This window comes from Gadus chalcogrammus, chromosome 5, assembly GCF_026213295.1.
Source record: "Gadus chalcogrammus isolate NIFS_2021 chromosome 5, NIFS_Gcha_1.0, whole genome shotgun sequence".
In the NCBI taxonomy this organism is placed as follows: Eukaryota; Metazoa; Chordata; class Actinopteri; order Gadiformes; family Gadidae; genus Gadus; species Gadus chalcogrammus.
Window position 1 is genome coordinate 6,408,709 of NC_079416.1, and position 14,583 is coordinate 6,423,291.

The 14,583-nt window shown below is 44.7% G+C and overlaps 1 long non-coding RNA gene and 2 other non-coding genes across 5 annotated transcripts; all 3 read right to left on the minus strand.

Annotated features, from left to right (window-relative positions):
• Positions 1-2,419: 2,419 nt before the first annotated feature.
• Positions 2,420-13,545, minus strand: LOC130382472 (uncharacterized). 3 transcript variants are annotated; one of them, XR_008895579.1, is made up of 8 exons: positions 13,220-13,536; positions 10,879-12,182; positions 8,375-8,401; positions 7,795-7,878; positions 7,287-7,343; positions 6,668-6,712; positions 6,203-6,377; positions 3,025-5,765 (listed from the first exon to the last, which is right to left on the minus strand). It is a non-coding gene; the product is annotated as an uncharacterized LOC130382472 (long non-coding RNA). The 3 variants fall into 3 exon arrangements; XR_008895578.1 differs by having other exon boundaries at positions 2,420-5,765; positions 7,795-8,401; positions 13,220-13,545; XR_008895580.1 differs by lacking the exon at positions 6,668-6,712 and having other exon boundaries at positions 2,420-5,765; positions 7,795-8,401; positions 13,220-13,544.
• Positions 11,577-11,741, minus strand: LOC130383300 (U1 spliceosomal RNA). Its single transcript, XR_008895742.1, has one exon. It is a non-coding gene; the product is annotated as a U1 spliceosomal RNA (small nuclear RNA).
• Positions 12,686-12,876, minus strand: LOC130383325 (U2 spliceosomal RNA). Its single transcript, XR_008895764.1, has one exon. It is a non-coding gene; the product is annotated as a U2 spliceosomal RNA (small nuclear RNA).
• Positions 13,546-14,583: the final 1,038 nt, after the last annotated feature.

Consider the following 14,583-nt stretch of genomic DNA (forward strand, 5'->3'; position numbering starts at 1 on the left):
ATCTAGGTTTAGTTTTAACGGGTCAAACAGTAACTTGAAGCAACACAGTAAAAAAGGTTATTTATCATTGTCAATTTGTCTATTTCCTACAGTAAAAAAAGGTTATTTATCACTGTCAATTTATCTATTTCCGCAGGTTAAGCCATAGACCGAAGCAATACGTCAGAGAGACATTATTCATTATTCTCAATCTATCTATTCTTTCCTTTACCCGTTTTAACGGGTAAGGATAGAGCGGACCACGCATACACACCCACTGATTCACTCACAGATTCCCTCTTTCTCGCAGACGCACACAGAAACATATCAACAGACTTCTCATTCTGTGTCCCGCACCCACAATCATCAGACACGGCAAGATAGCGTTGAGCATAACAAAGCAAGCAAGCGTTGCACACATAGCCGGGTTATCATTGATTGATTTATTTCTATATTTAACCGGCTCACAAATACGCTCGTTCTCTTTCTTTCTCTCTCTCTGGGCCTCTTACACACACACACACAGCCACTTCGTCGCTTTCTCTCTGGGCCTCTTACACACACACACACACACAGCCACTTCGTCACTCTCTCTCTGGGCCTCTTACACACACACACACACAGCCACTTCGTCACTCTCTCTCTGGGCCTCTTACACACACACACACACACACAGAAACATATCAACTCTTGCGTACACGCGCACAGAGACGCACACAGTCTTTCTCACTCTGTCTCCCTTTCACCCATGCTCTCCTATTCTTCCACCCACGCTGACTCTCGTTCTCGACTCCATACACACGCACTTGCTCTCTGGTCGTGAAGGTGGGGGTGAGAGGTCTCTGCTATCCCTAGTCTGCGTCAGTTCAGGTGTCTGTCCGTCAGTCCCCGCATATGCTATGAATATATGGTCAAGAAATGTGCGTTGTGCTTCTTCAGGCACCTCAGATTCACTTATCAAGGGCGGCGAGCCTTAGGCCTCGAGGGTGTTCTTTCACCACGCAACAAGCCTAGTTTATCTCTAACCTTCTTACCACATAGAATTATTTAATACACAAACAAAGAGGGGGACTCTAACCCTCTTGATACACAGGTGGGGCCTCTAACCCTCTTGATACACTGGTGGGGCCTCGAACCCTCTTGATACAATGGTGGGGCCTCGAACCCTCTTGATACACTGGTGGGGCCTCTAACCCTCTTGATACACTGGTGGGGCCTCTAACCCTCTTGATACACAGGTGGGGCCTTTAACCCTCTTGATACACTGGTGGGGCCTCTAACCCTCTTGATACACAGGTGGGGCCTCTAACCCTCTTGATACACTGGTGGGGCCTCTAACCCTCTTGATACACAGGTGGGGCCTCTAACCCTCTTGATACACTGGTGGGGCCTCTAACCCTCTTGATACACAGGTGGGGCCTCTAACCCTCTTGATACACTGGTGGGGCCTCTAACCCTCTTGATACACAGGTGGGGCCTCTAACCCTCTTGATACACTGGTGGGGCCTCTAACCCTCTTGATACACAGGTGGGGCCTCTAACCCTCTTGATACACTGGTGGGGCCTCTAACCCTCTTGATACACAGGTGGGGCCTCTAACCCTCTTGATACACTGGTGGGGCCTCTAACCCTCTTGATACACAGGTGGGGCCTCTAACCCTCTTGATACACTGGTGGGGCCTCTAACCCTCTTGATACACTGGTGGGGCCTCTAACCCTCTTGATACACTGGTGGGGCCTCTAACCCTCTTGATACACAGGTGGGGCCTCTAACCCTCTTGATACACTGGTGGGGCCTCTAACCCTCTTGATACACAGGTGGGGCCTCTAACCCTCTTGATACACTGGTGGGGCCTCTAACCCTCTTGATACACAGGTGGGGCCTCTAACCCTCTTGATACACTGGTGGGGCCTCTAACCCTCTTGATACACAGGTGTATTTATTACACATCCATTACTTGGCCATCGGTAGTCTCGTATCACTATGACCGATTCTTATAGGCCCTATGGTCTCGTCGGTATTCTTTCACCATGCAACGAGCCGATATTCGATGTGTCACGCGTTCAGGGTTAATCGGGTTTATGGGGAAATGCTGGAATGCAACTCTATTCGTCCCCACGAGATATCCCGTAGCGAACCGCTCTCACAGTCTCACCTCCTAATGTGGTTCCTATATAACTATGCAGAGTTTGGATTTTATCAACAGGTTCTGCCTACCTTTTGTTGGGCGTGCACGAGGTGAGACTGCAGGAACCGGTCCGGTGCTCCGGGGTCCCGAGGTCGCGCCACTCTCCGTCTCTCGTTTCCCAGTTGCGGTTCAATTCAGAAAAAATCACGTCGGAGGTCACCAAATTGAAGGGAAAAACGGTCTGTCTAGTTACTGGACCAGATAAAATGAGACGGAGAGGTAATAAAGTCTGTCGGCACGAGGACCTTGGATTTATTAAGTAAAGTGGCAACGGTTATACAGAGTCATAAAGCGTGAGAAATCGAATATGTCTAAGTCCCTAATCAGCGCTGATGGTTCGTCCGGAGCTTCGCCTCCGTGGAAGGTCTGCTTCAGAAGAAGATGAAGAGTCTCTGTGTGATACAGTTTTATGCTGTATCCTCCTCTCGATGAGGTGTGTGCGTTTGAGGTGTGTGTGGTTCTGTGTGTTTTTGCTTGACCTTGGCTCCCAGGCCCTGGTGTATGCAAGTGTATCTTCTTGTGTTCCTACTAACGGGGAAGAGCTCCTCAGTGTCTCCTTTGTTCTCGAAGTATCTCTTGTGTGCTCGAAGTATCTCTTGTGTGATGAATTAATGTGGCTCTCCCGTTCTTGAGGATGACTGTTGCATTGTCTGAGTGTTTACCATTTGCCTGCTTGGGAAATGGGGCCTTGGCTCTGGCCTTGACCTGACTATATTATCATGTTTGTGTTATGTGTTAAAAGTTGACTATATTGTAATGTGACTGCCATGTGATGTGCTCATCAGGCTAGGGTAGGAGTTAGCTATATTTGTAATGTACATGTGATGTACTCAGCAGGTTATTTTTCCCAACACTAACAGGGAGTTGGCTGAAAAAACGCCTTTACTGTTGGCCCCGTGTCATGTTTAAAGCATGCAATTGTGGTGTAGAACAAAATAAAAAGAAAACAAAGTGCTTGCATGATATCGAGTTCCTGAACCCACGTGACCACCGGTGTTCGGAACGCCATTTTGTCAGTAAAATCAAGCGCCGCCCTTAAAGATCTTCCTTAAAATGACCCGGCGCCGAAGCTTTCAAGCCATCGGAGTACTCATCTCACTTTAATTCGCATGACATCGAGCTCTATAGGCAAAAATTAAATAGGTTAAATATTACCGACCCATACAATGGCCCCGGGGTGCTTTTCAAAAGCATCTCCGCTGAAGAAGACGTCCCAGATCTGCAGTATCCGGATAGATATAACTACCTTCAGAGCAGCCACAAAGACAGACGTCAGAAAGCCTGCAGTGTCTCTAATAAGACAAATATGCTACCCAAAAGTCCCATAGTTTCACCAGTGAGGCTACCAGGTATTCATGAGCATAGAAGGATTAGGGTAAAACAGGGCATGCAGTGTGTAACTGCTCCTGTGTGTAAAATGGTCATTTCCAGATGGTGTACAATCAAATGAATGTGAAGTAGGTACAATAACAGGGAGGGTAAATCCAGGAAGTACTATTCTTAAAAAGCAGGAGTGTTAAACCAAGTAGGTAGTATCCTTTTGAAAGAGCAGGGCGGTACCAATGTGGGGTGGCATTACTATTGTCCAAAACTAATGTTATTGTTGTTTTCTTCAGTTGGGGATGTCAACACGAGGACTTGGCAAGGAAATACTATGAAATGCGTCATCGCCTCTCACACACGAATGTCATGGTAGGAACAGCTGGATTCAGGATTTCACCCCTGCATTGGGGCCTCACCTGATGGATACGTTTCCTGTAGCTGCTGTGGTTCAGGTGTCATAGAAATTAAGTGCCCATTTTCTGCAAAGGACCTTTCTGTTAATTAGGCAGTAAAGTGTTTTTCTGCACAGAAACCAGCACCAGCAGCAGCAGCATTTGCTGATCATAGTCAACAACAGTGGTGCTACTGCCCTGAGCCAGAAGCAGGGAACATGGTGGTCTGTGCGTCAGGTTTTTGTTCAGTTAAAAAGTTTCACCAGACCTGCCTTCGCATGAAAAGGGTCCCAAAACAGTGGGTATGTCCCATCTGCCGAAAAGTGATCAATGCCCAAAGAAGAAAACCTTAGTGAGGAGACTGTGAAATGAGTTGTTTGTAGTAGCTGATACTGTACTGTTATTTATGAATAAACAGTTGTTAAACCAATATTGTTCTCTTCCCCATAATTTGTATTAGATATCTGTAGCAATCAGGGATATGAAACATGGGTGGGTCATTCATATAAAACACACCAGAACAAATATCTGTTTGGGTGGAACTCAAGTTAGAATGGGTGGATGTGCAGCTTGATCTGCAAAGAGAAACGATGTGATCGCATCAGAATAGCGAGTGATTAAAAATAATGTCACGACAAGCAAGCAAGAAGTGTGAGTCACAAAGGTTTATTTGCTGGTTGAGCACATCTGTAGCCAGTCACATCAGTTCAATTTACTGTACATCCCCATCACTGGAAGGACACCAGAGATTCAGACACATTTGTAAGTGCACAACACACGCTCACCATCTTGTCAAGGTAGGTCACATCATTTTCCCTGTCTATGTCCGTGAAACATATGGGGACAGTGCTTTGCAAGACTGTGTACTTTTGACGGAGAACTCCTATCACTCTTTCAATATGTATCCTAAGAGAGGCTAGACGTCTGGTGTTCTCCAAGTCAGCAGGATCTAACTGCTTCTATCCACGAGTAAATGCTGGAATTTTTAATTCAGCTTGGCATCTCTCAATGGACTCTTTAACCAGACAACCTCTGTCCGCTAAAACTACGTCCCCTGGGAGCAAATGAGATAAAAAGTGACTTTGTTCTGTGATAAACGTATCACTTGTGCGACCTCCCCATCCAGCGGAAATGAAACAAATGGAACCTCGAGGGCAAATTGCAATTAAATATTTCATTGTGTGGTGTGATTTGTATGATGAGTAACACTGAGCACTGGCTAGCAATCTACTGGGTTTCTCTAGAAATATTTCAAAACAATCTATAATGCAAACTGTCTTTTCAAAGCTACGGTTTCGAAATGCATATGGAAGAGATTTTCTTAAGTATTCTGTCAGGCCACAACACCAGACTTGGCACCAGTCTACAATGCATCACACTAATGCAGTGTTTGAAGAGCTTTGAAACAGTGGTTGAGTCAATGTCAAAATGAAAAGCCCAAAACTCAAAGGACAAGTTCATTCTAAGCTTAATTAAAGTTAACATGTACTGCTGAAAACATGTTAAACTAGATTTAAGTTGGAGAAAAGGAGCCACAATATGAAAAATTGTCATGAGAATGGAGAATGCTGATAAACCAGTGAGAGTATGAACCCTTTTATCATCGTTATGCAAGCTCATCTCATTCAGTGTAGTCCTATTCATTTTTTCCTTCAACAACATATTTTCAGTCCTCAGAGCTTGGCATTCTTGCTCAAGAGATTGGACGCGTTTACCACAGGTTTCAGTGGTGCATGGTGGGGTTGCTGGATCCTCCTCATGGAGAACAGGCTGGACATCGTTTCCAGGTTCTTCATGGGTAGATTCCTTCAAAGGCTCTGTGGTGGGACTTTGCTCTGCAGTAGGATCCTTGTTGCAGTCTTGGGGACAATCTGTTGATGCTCTGGTGAAAACAAAAGTAGTATAAACTGTCACTACTGATGACAGTTTGTCATTCTTTTGTCAGTCACTCTCTGTTTTCTGCAGTATACTAGCTTTCGTTAGTAAGAAAGTAAGTAAATTGTATTTGTATAGCACATTTACATCCAAAAGTGCTTTATAGTCGGTATATGATAAATAAACAATGTAATAAAATAAATGAATAGAAAGACAATGACAGGGATATTGACAATGACAGTGACAATCACATGCATAGTCAGTGGCTGCCAAATGCAAGTCGGTATAGGTGTGTGATGATTTCAGCCCAGTCACAGATGTTATGTTTTTTAGCTCATTGGGTGTTATTAAACCTACAATGAATTGTACAAAAAAAAATTGGTTTATAATTTTCCCAAGTCCATGGAAGTGGGGTTGACCAGGTTAAGGAACTTAAATATTCACCTGGGAGGGATGGCTTTCGCAGATAGCTTTGTCTGCTCCATCTTCTGTAGCTTTGCTCCCTGTCGTCTGTTGAAAACCTCCAGTCTCATTTTTCTTTTCCTCTTCTCTGGAGATGGAACGTAGTTGAAAAGAGATGGAACAAAGTCCGGACTCAAGGGATTATCACTCCTTCTCCCTACAAAATAAATAGAAACATTTCAGCGTCGAACTTGGGTTTGTTTACTACTACGTTAGCACTTGCTAGCTTAGCAGCATAAAAAACAGGACATTGTCAGCCCCACGAATTGCATGCTATAAATCAACTAGCTATGTGTGTGTGTGTGTGTGTGTGTGTGTGTGTGTGTGTGTGTGTGTGTGTGTGTGTGTGTGTGTGTGTGTGTGTGTGTGTGTGTGTGTGTGTGTGTGTGTGTGTGTGTGTGTGTGTGTGTGTGTGTGTGTGTGGGTGGGTGGTGAGGGGGTACTTACAGGGGGGCCGGGAAGTCCAGGTTGGCCTTTCATTCCCATCATTCCCTGGAGATAGAGGAAAGAAATCAAAGGTCAAACAACAGCAATGTCCAACACCAGTGGCTGTGCATGTTGTGGGCTGTGAGTAAGATATGCCGCTGAGGACAGAATGCTATACAACAGAAAGGGTTTTGTGTTATAAAACCACACTTACAGTAGTCCAGAAATGTGTGGAAGTATTTCTTTGACGATGAGTCCATTGACTGGACTGAAAGCTAAGGTGAGAATGCATGCCATAAAGTGGCATAAATCCCAGAACTCCATGGGAATAATCCATGGATTGGGAATGACAGTGAACACTGTAGCGGAAACCTATTTGACAGGTGTGCTCTGACATGGAAAGGTCTTCAGACTTCGATGGGTTCTTAGTGGTAGTTCTGTGTGGTGATGTGTATGTGTGAATACATAGTGTTATTGTTGGAGAGTTACCACAAAACTGCAGGTGTGTGTGTGTGTGTGTGTGTGTGTGTGTGTGTGTGTGTGTGTGTGTGTGTGTGTGTGTGTGTGTGTGTGTGTGTGTGTGTGTGTGTGTGTGTGTGTGTGTGTGTGTGTGTGTGTGTGTGTGTGTGTGTGTGTTCACCATGGGGCCGGGACCAATATCAGCGCCTTTGTTGTGATCATACTGAGCAGCAAAGTTCTGTTGGAGTGAAAAATAAAAACCAGAATAAGAGACAAAATATACATATAAAAATTCATACAATACAATATACTTATTTTCTAAATCATAGGTTATTGTCTGTTCCATTGCTATAATTGTGCCAGAATTTGGGTCAGGTGAGTTTAAGGGCTTGATCGTTTATCAAACAGATGAACAGCAAATCAGCATCTTCCTGTAGCTTCTATACCTTACGGTTACAATAGGATATACCAGCCGGTTAACCTTATTTACTGAGAGGCCTTCATCAACATTCAGTTCCCCCACCTAGGAACACTTTAGAACCAACATCCATCTTCAGTTCCCCCACCCAGCAGCACTTTAGAACCAACATCCACCTTCAGTCCCCCACACAGTCACATTTTAGAACCAACATCCACCTTCAGTCCCCCCACCCAGCAGTTGACCAAGTCGGCCCCTATAGGATACTTACTCTGCCGAGGCCAGGGGGTCCTGGGGGCCCAGCAGGGCCGGGGTTGCCAGGTCTGCCGTCCCTCCCGTCAGGGCCCTGGGGTCCCTGTGGAGGAAGGCCTTGGGTTAGTCTCCGTTGATTACCACTGATTGACACACAGCCACCGTGTCTGCTGGGACGCTGCCAGAGTCCCAGCTCTGTTCGGCTGTGGAGCTCGGTTTGGTCTCAACTTGAATAAAAGCGTCATGTCCTTTTACTAAATTGTTTTATTATTGTTAATAAAGTTTAGAAAAGATAAATATGAATTTGTTCTGGATATGTGAGCCAAAGTCAGAAAAAAATAATATACAACAAATATTTGTAGTTCAGGTTATTTTCAGCCGTCGTGCAGCAGAGATTGGTCCATTATTATTTGTTATATTATCACGGCGGAGGGCTTTAGGCTGTGCCTGATGTAAACAAAGGGGTGTGGCCTATTCAAGTTGAAAGGTCAATCGGCGTCATCATATATCAACCCGATAAACTTCATGAAAGTTTCTATCCAGCAAACATGGCATTGTCATGCATCTTGTCATAATTAATGAGTTTGATAGTGGCTTACCCTTTCACCTCTTGGTCCTGTCGGGCCCTGAGGAATATAAGTAAACAATTGATGAGTCAGAGGCAGACATTATTTAAACAGTGAGGCAAGTTCACGTAAAAAAAGGAAGGTAGACTTAAACTTAACATATCTAAAATCTAAAACCTAAAAGAAGCTGGGCTACAATCGCTGGGGGATGAATAGGTGCATGTGGACAAACTGTGCATGTGAACTGCACAGCCAAAGCACCATTCAGGTGGGAACATATTTCAGTCCACTTCATTGAACCTGGCCTTTGGCTAGAGCTGATGCCTACAATGTCTGCCCTGAGCTATGCTACGCATTATCACATACACCACACTCAAAGGGCTAAATGACACATCCAACCAGGGTTTGATTGCTCACTTTGAATCTTCCCTGAGTAGAAATAGAAGTTAAATAAATAGTGTTATTTATTTCTTTGTGTCATTTAACTGTGCTGGCTGTATCATGCACTGTTCAGCATTGCTGTTCATCTATCTCATTGCACATCAACCCATTAACATGCAGGGGATTTATGATGCTGTACATGTCCATGCAGAAGCACAGCCTCATAAAGCTGCTCCCAGATCACTGTGCACACTGTAGTATTAAACTGATCCGAAACCACAATCAGGGGCGTATCAAGCTTTCCAAAAGTGGGGGTGTTCTGGAATAGGCGAAGAAATAATCATTCCAAATAGCGATGATCAATTATATGAACTTTTACATACATCTAGGCCTACAAAATGGAAGAAATGCGAGCAGATACACTGTGTGTGTGTGTGTGTGTGTGTGTGTATGACTCATTGTGTGTTTGTTTGATACACGCACACACACACACACACACACACACACACACACACACTGTGTGATAAAGCTGAAAGGAGCTTCAGCAGCCTCTGAAGGCTGAAAACATGGATGCGAAGTACAATGACACAAACATGTCTCAACAGTGTAACCGTGTGTTATGTTCAAAAGCACAAGCTGGATCTGTTGGACAGGAAAATGATTGCAGAACAATTAGTTTGTCATAATGAGCAGAGACAAAACACATTTGTAAAGCCACTTGAGGCTGTTGCATGAATGTTCAATAACTGTAGCTCTAATGACATTTGGCTAGAGCGTTTGTTACTTGTATGTAGTGATGTTATTATGTAGTGACACACAGAGTGCAGGCTGTCAAACCAGTGGTCAAGTTCAACTTCAAATGTTCTCCATTTCATGCTGAGACCTATCTATGATCTATGTATAATGTTGGGCTTATGTGTTTATGGTGTGGTCTTACTGATTATACAGTAGCCTAACTGAAAATAAAACGTGTCTGATCGAATGGAACGCACTTGCATGCTTCTAATGTTCTAAGAAAACAAGATGAACCCTTGACACACACTGTTGAGGACATTTCACGTTCAAGTGTGCTGAGAAAGCGAATCGCACAATTCTCCGGATTTTCGTGTATCACAGCATTCATTCACATTCATTAAACCAGTAGGCCTAAGTTGATTGCTGTGACACATACTTTGTGTATATTTTCAGTGATACACCTTGTAGATTGAAGTGCGTTTTCTCAAGGTTTGAAAATGACGAATCGCACGAGGATCTCTACTCTCCGTAAAGGCTACCTGTAGCCCTAGTCAAACCTGTGCATCCCAACCGCGGTAGCACTCGAAACAGATAGCCTATAGCTTGCAACTTGCAAGCACGTCAGTGTCTGCAGAGGGAGAGAAGTCAACTTACTTGTTTTCTCTTGAAAAAGCCGTCTATAGTCCCCTGTCTTTTTCTTTTAGTTTTCGGCATCATTGGCTATATTGCACGAAAAAATAAAACAGTTTTAAAACTAAAGTAGGCTTAGTTCCCGTCGGAAGAATGAATGGGATCTTATGCTAGGAGGTAACTAGCTCTTGAATAGAGAGCCATGAACCTTGCATCTATTAATGACAAATAATTAATCGCTTAATCGCTTTAATCGCTTAATATGCCTGAAAATGTTGCCTTCATTACAGGCAGTGAATGATGCTGATCTAAAACAGTGATTCAATTCTACCTTTTCATTGAAGGCGTCAAGTCAGTATGCAGCACGAACAGTTAGGCACAGCAATCTGTGAGAAACTGCTTGAATGACCGCGGTCACCGCGCTGAGCTCTCAGGCAGTCGGGTCTCGGGAGCACCGCTGCCAGCGCTTTCTGCAGGCTGCGCGAGCTGTTTAGTCTACGTAACGTCAATTGTAGCGCTGGGATTTACAGAGTGATCATTTGATACAGAGGGATGCAATCATAGCAACCATTTTAAATTGCATACAACAGGCGAACGTTTACTATTTTTTATTAGAAAAGCTGATTTTTGTGAGGATTTGACGAACAAAAGTGGAGGGGATGGAATGGCCTTCCAATAGAAGTGAGGGGGATGCATCGTACTCATCCCCCGCGTCTGATACGCGCCTGACCACAATTATAGCCTATTAAATAATGACGCTAAGCTGCCAAGCTTTGTATTCTGTAACTTACCTGATATGAAGTGATCGCTGCACAAGCGGAATCCAACAGCCGGGGGGTCCCATTTTTCAGTCTTTTTTTGCTTGCTCCTGGCTCTTTTAATGGCGCTGATCCACTTAGCTCGCCTCTCCGCATCTTTAGGAATGCGGTAGAACGACGTACATTTATTTTTGCCTCGTTTATTTGTGCAACCTGGTGCACAACAGTTATCGACCATGTCTGCTCCACCACAAGAGCGCCAGTCTGCCGAATACTGCCAAAATGGTGGTGCCCACGTTTTCCCCGCCCCAACAACGTCAACACCCGGAACTCTATTGCAGCCAATGAGCTCGAGTTGACCCTGCTTAGCCTCCGAGATCAGACGAGATCGCGCGTGCTCAGGGTGGTATGGCCGTAAGCAATTATTGTCTTGTCCATACTAACTTTTATACAGGAGGAACCCATAATGAGTGGGAGCGCTGCTGTGGCCAGAGACGGGACTTGTACAGAAACAATAATTTGATCCATAATGAATGAAAGAAATGAATGAATGAATGACTACGTTATTCCAGACTCAGAGTTCCACATCTGAATGTAATGCATTACACTGCTTGGGCGTGATCGTTTGCGTGATCTTTTGAATAAACGTAGCGTTGCAAAACGTGGGATGGACGGCATTAGTCAGCGCGATGAAGCCATTCATAGCTATTATTTCTTTAGAACAACATGATCAGGGGAGAGCGCGAACGCAGTCCCCCACTACCAGAAATTATGCAATCGAGATTCCCACATTTGGGGAATTCGCACGGGTCAGCAACAGCCTCAGTGCAATGGCTGAGCCTCGCTATGGGTGAACCACCTTCTTGATCGTGGTATCTCCCTTGCCAGGTAAGTATGAGTTGTACACGTTCAGGTGGGCTGAACGATGCCCACGCTTGTTCCCGTGGAGAACGGTTGCAAAGCATTCGGAGATGTCTAGACTTTAATAAACACTGTAGACCACCGGTCACACGATGACAGGCGAATCTGAAATCAGCGTGATGGAAGCATAACGAAAGGAAACCTGGAGATCCGAGTTATCGACCCGCCACAGAAAGAATCCTTTTTTCTTTCTTAAACAACAGAATATCGTTGGAATAATTGTAAACAGTGCGTTTATGAATTGTAAATGACACTTTATTGTCTACAGGCGGACGGGTGTACTCTCAGGTAGTGATGTTATGGTTTGCGTCGAGGCATCGGGGCGTGTGTCGAGTACCTCGGCTCCTCCCCCAGCGAAGCTCCGTATCACATAGGCGAAATGACGTGGCGCGTGACGTTCGAGGCTTCATCTCGGGCTGTTGCCGCGATATGGGTTCACAATTGGCACATTTTTACAAAAAGAAGACCCTACCCAGTTCCAAGATCACTTTTATGGCTATGTAATTAATCACACTCATTCTCAGTCATCATGCAGTTCTATTATTACAATTATTAGTAGGCTACTGAGACAATCTATTTTGCCCGGGATGACTTAAAATCTAGGTCAAATGATTTGTTCTCTACCATGAGCTCGGGAGATATTTATGAACGGCAAACTCACACGTATCACTGAAATGACTTTAATTCTTAAACGTTGTGATGTTGTACGAAGCAAACATCACATCATCACAGGAAACTCTTTCTTTCATCATAATTTAATTCACCACTAGGTGTCCCTAGCGTACTAATTTGAAGCTTCGAGGTCGAACCACTTTGATGGTTCATCTGGCTGCGAGGCTTTGACGTTTCATGAGGCATCATCTCGGCACCACTACTCTCTGGACTCAGGAGGAGTTTAGTTTTGTTTTTCACAGTGAGAGAGGGGTGCACCGGTCCTGGAGGTACTGCAATACCAGGTCGATGCGTGGAGTGGACGGAGCAAGCCCCTTTTCCATCTCCCAGTTCCAAAAATCAATTTAATATATGGTCCCCGGGTAGGGGACGTATCAGATATTAAACTGATAAGAACAGATACTACACTTGATCTTAGCCAAAAGGCCGAGAAGCGATGCCTCCACAGGCTCAGACCAAGAGGCCAGCTTCCCAGACACGTCGCTCCACTTGGCGGTTTAACAGACAACGACAAAACAAAAAAAAGACCAAGCACCCTGTGTGCGTGTTTGTGTGTATGTGAAAGCTGAAGAAATAAACCGAGGTCGCTACATCTCTTTGCTGCTGCCTGCTGGCAGTCTCACTAGGCCGTCTGCATGTTTCACAAATAGAGTTTGGAGCAGTGGAGGCTTCTATAAGACTACAGGTGAAGCAGTGCTTCACCAAAAAAATGTTAAAAAATAAATAAACCAAAAATCTTACAACAATCCCATTTTCAGTGCTTTGAAACAGAAATACTCACGAAGACGAGCTGTTTTCCTGAAATCAATTATGTGAGTCACAACAGCGCCACTATTCCCATTGACTTCAATGTAAATCGAGTGAACCCCAGGCGGCTCGTGTTTATTTTCCGTTTCAATTGATCCTTATGGCAGATAAGTCCCACCCGTGAACCAGTGACCGATAGGGTAGAATTTTGCACTTCAGTCACTTGACACAACACTCTGGCCAGTCACCGCCTTCATTGGACAGCTATCGTGAACTGACTACGAGTGAAAGCAGAGGGCAGACCAAAACCTACTGTGAAAACCACACAGCTCGTTGGTGCTACGGTAAGGAGCATTTTAAATTGCTCCATGTATGACAAGGTAAACTGGCTAATGAAGGGAAAAACGGTCTGTCTAGTTACTGGACCAGATAAAATGAGACGGAGAGGTAATAAAGTCTGTCGGCACGAGGACCTTGGATTTATTAAGTAAAGTGGCAACGGTTATACAGAGTCATAAAGCGTGAGAAATAGAATATGTCTAAGTCCCTAATCAGCGCTGATGGTTCGTCCGGAGCTTCGCCTCCGTGGAAGGTCTGCTTCAGAAGAAGATGAAGAGTCTCTGTGTGATACAGTTTTATGCTGTATCCTCCTCTCGATGAGGTGTGTGCGTTTGAGGTGTGTGTGGTTCTGTGTGTTTTTGCTTGACCTTGGCTCCCAGGCCCTGGTGTATGCAAGTGTATCTTCTTGTGTTCCTACTAACGGGGAAGAGCTCCTCAGTGTCTCCTTTGTTCTCGAAGTATCTCTTGTGTGCTCGAAGTATCTCTTGTGTGATGAATTAATGTGGCTCTCCCGTTCTTGAGGATGACTGTTGCATTGTCTGAGTGTTTACCATTTGCCTGCTTGGGAAATGGGGCCTTGGCTCTGGCCTTGACCTGACTATATTATCATGTTTGTGTTATGTGTTAAAAGTTGACTATATTGTAATGTGACTGCCATGTGATGTGCTCATCAGGCTAGGGTAGGAGTTAGCTATATTTGTAATGTACATGTGATGTACTCAGCAGGTTATTTTTCCCAACATATCCCCCTCAAGTCGTCGCAAGACGACTTTTACTCATTAGGGGTACGAGGGATAGGACTCCAGCGCGGGACTACCATTATAACACCATTAGAAATAACAGAAAGAAGGCAAAATGATCATAAAAACAAACAACCATGAGCATGGGACTAAAACAACTCGCTGGACCGGGTGTATGGGGAACCACGTGGGAGGAACGCTACCCCTGCTTCAGACATGGGTATGCCATACACACCCCACCTAGGGGGGTGGCATCCACCCCGGCCTTACATCGCGAGCAGACAATATCAACAATACTGGCAGCAGATGATACACAACA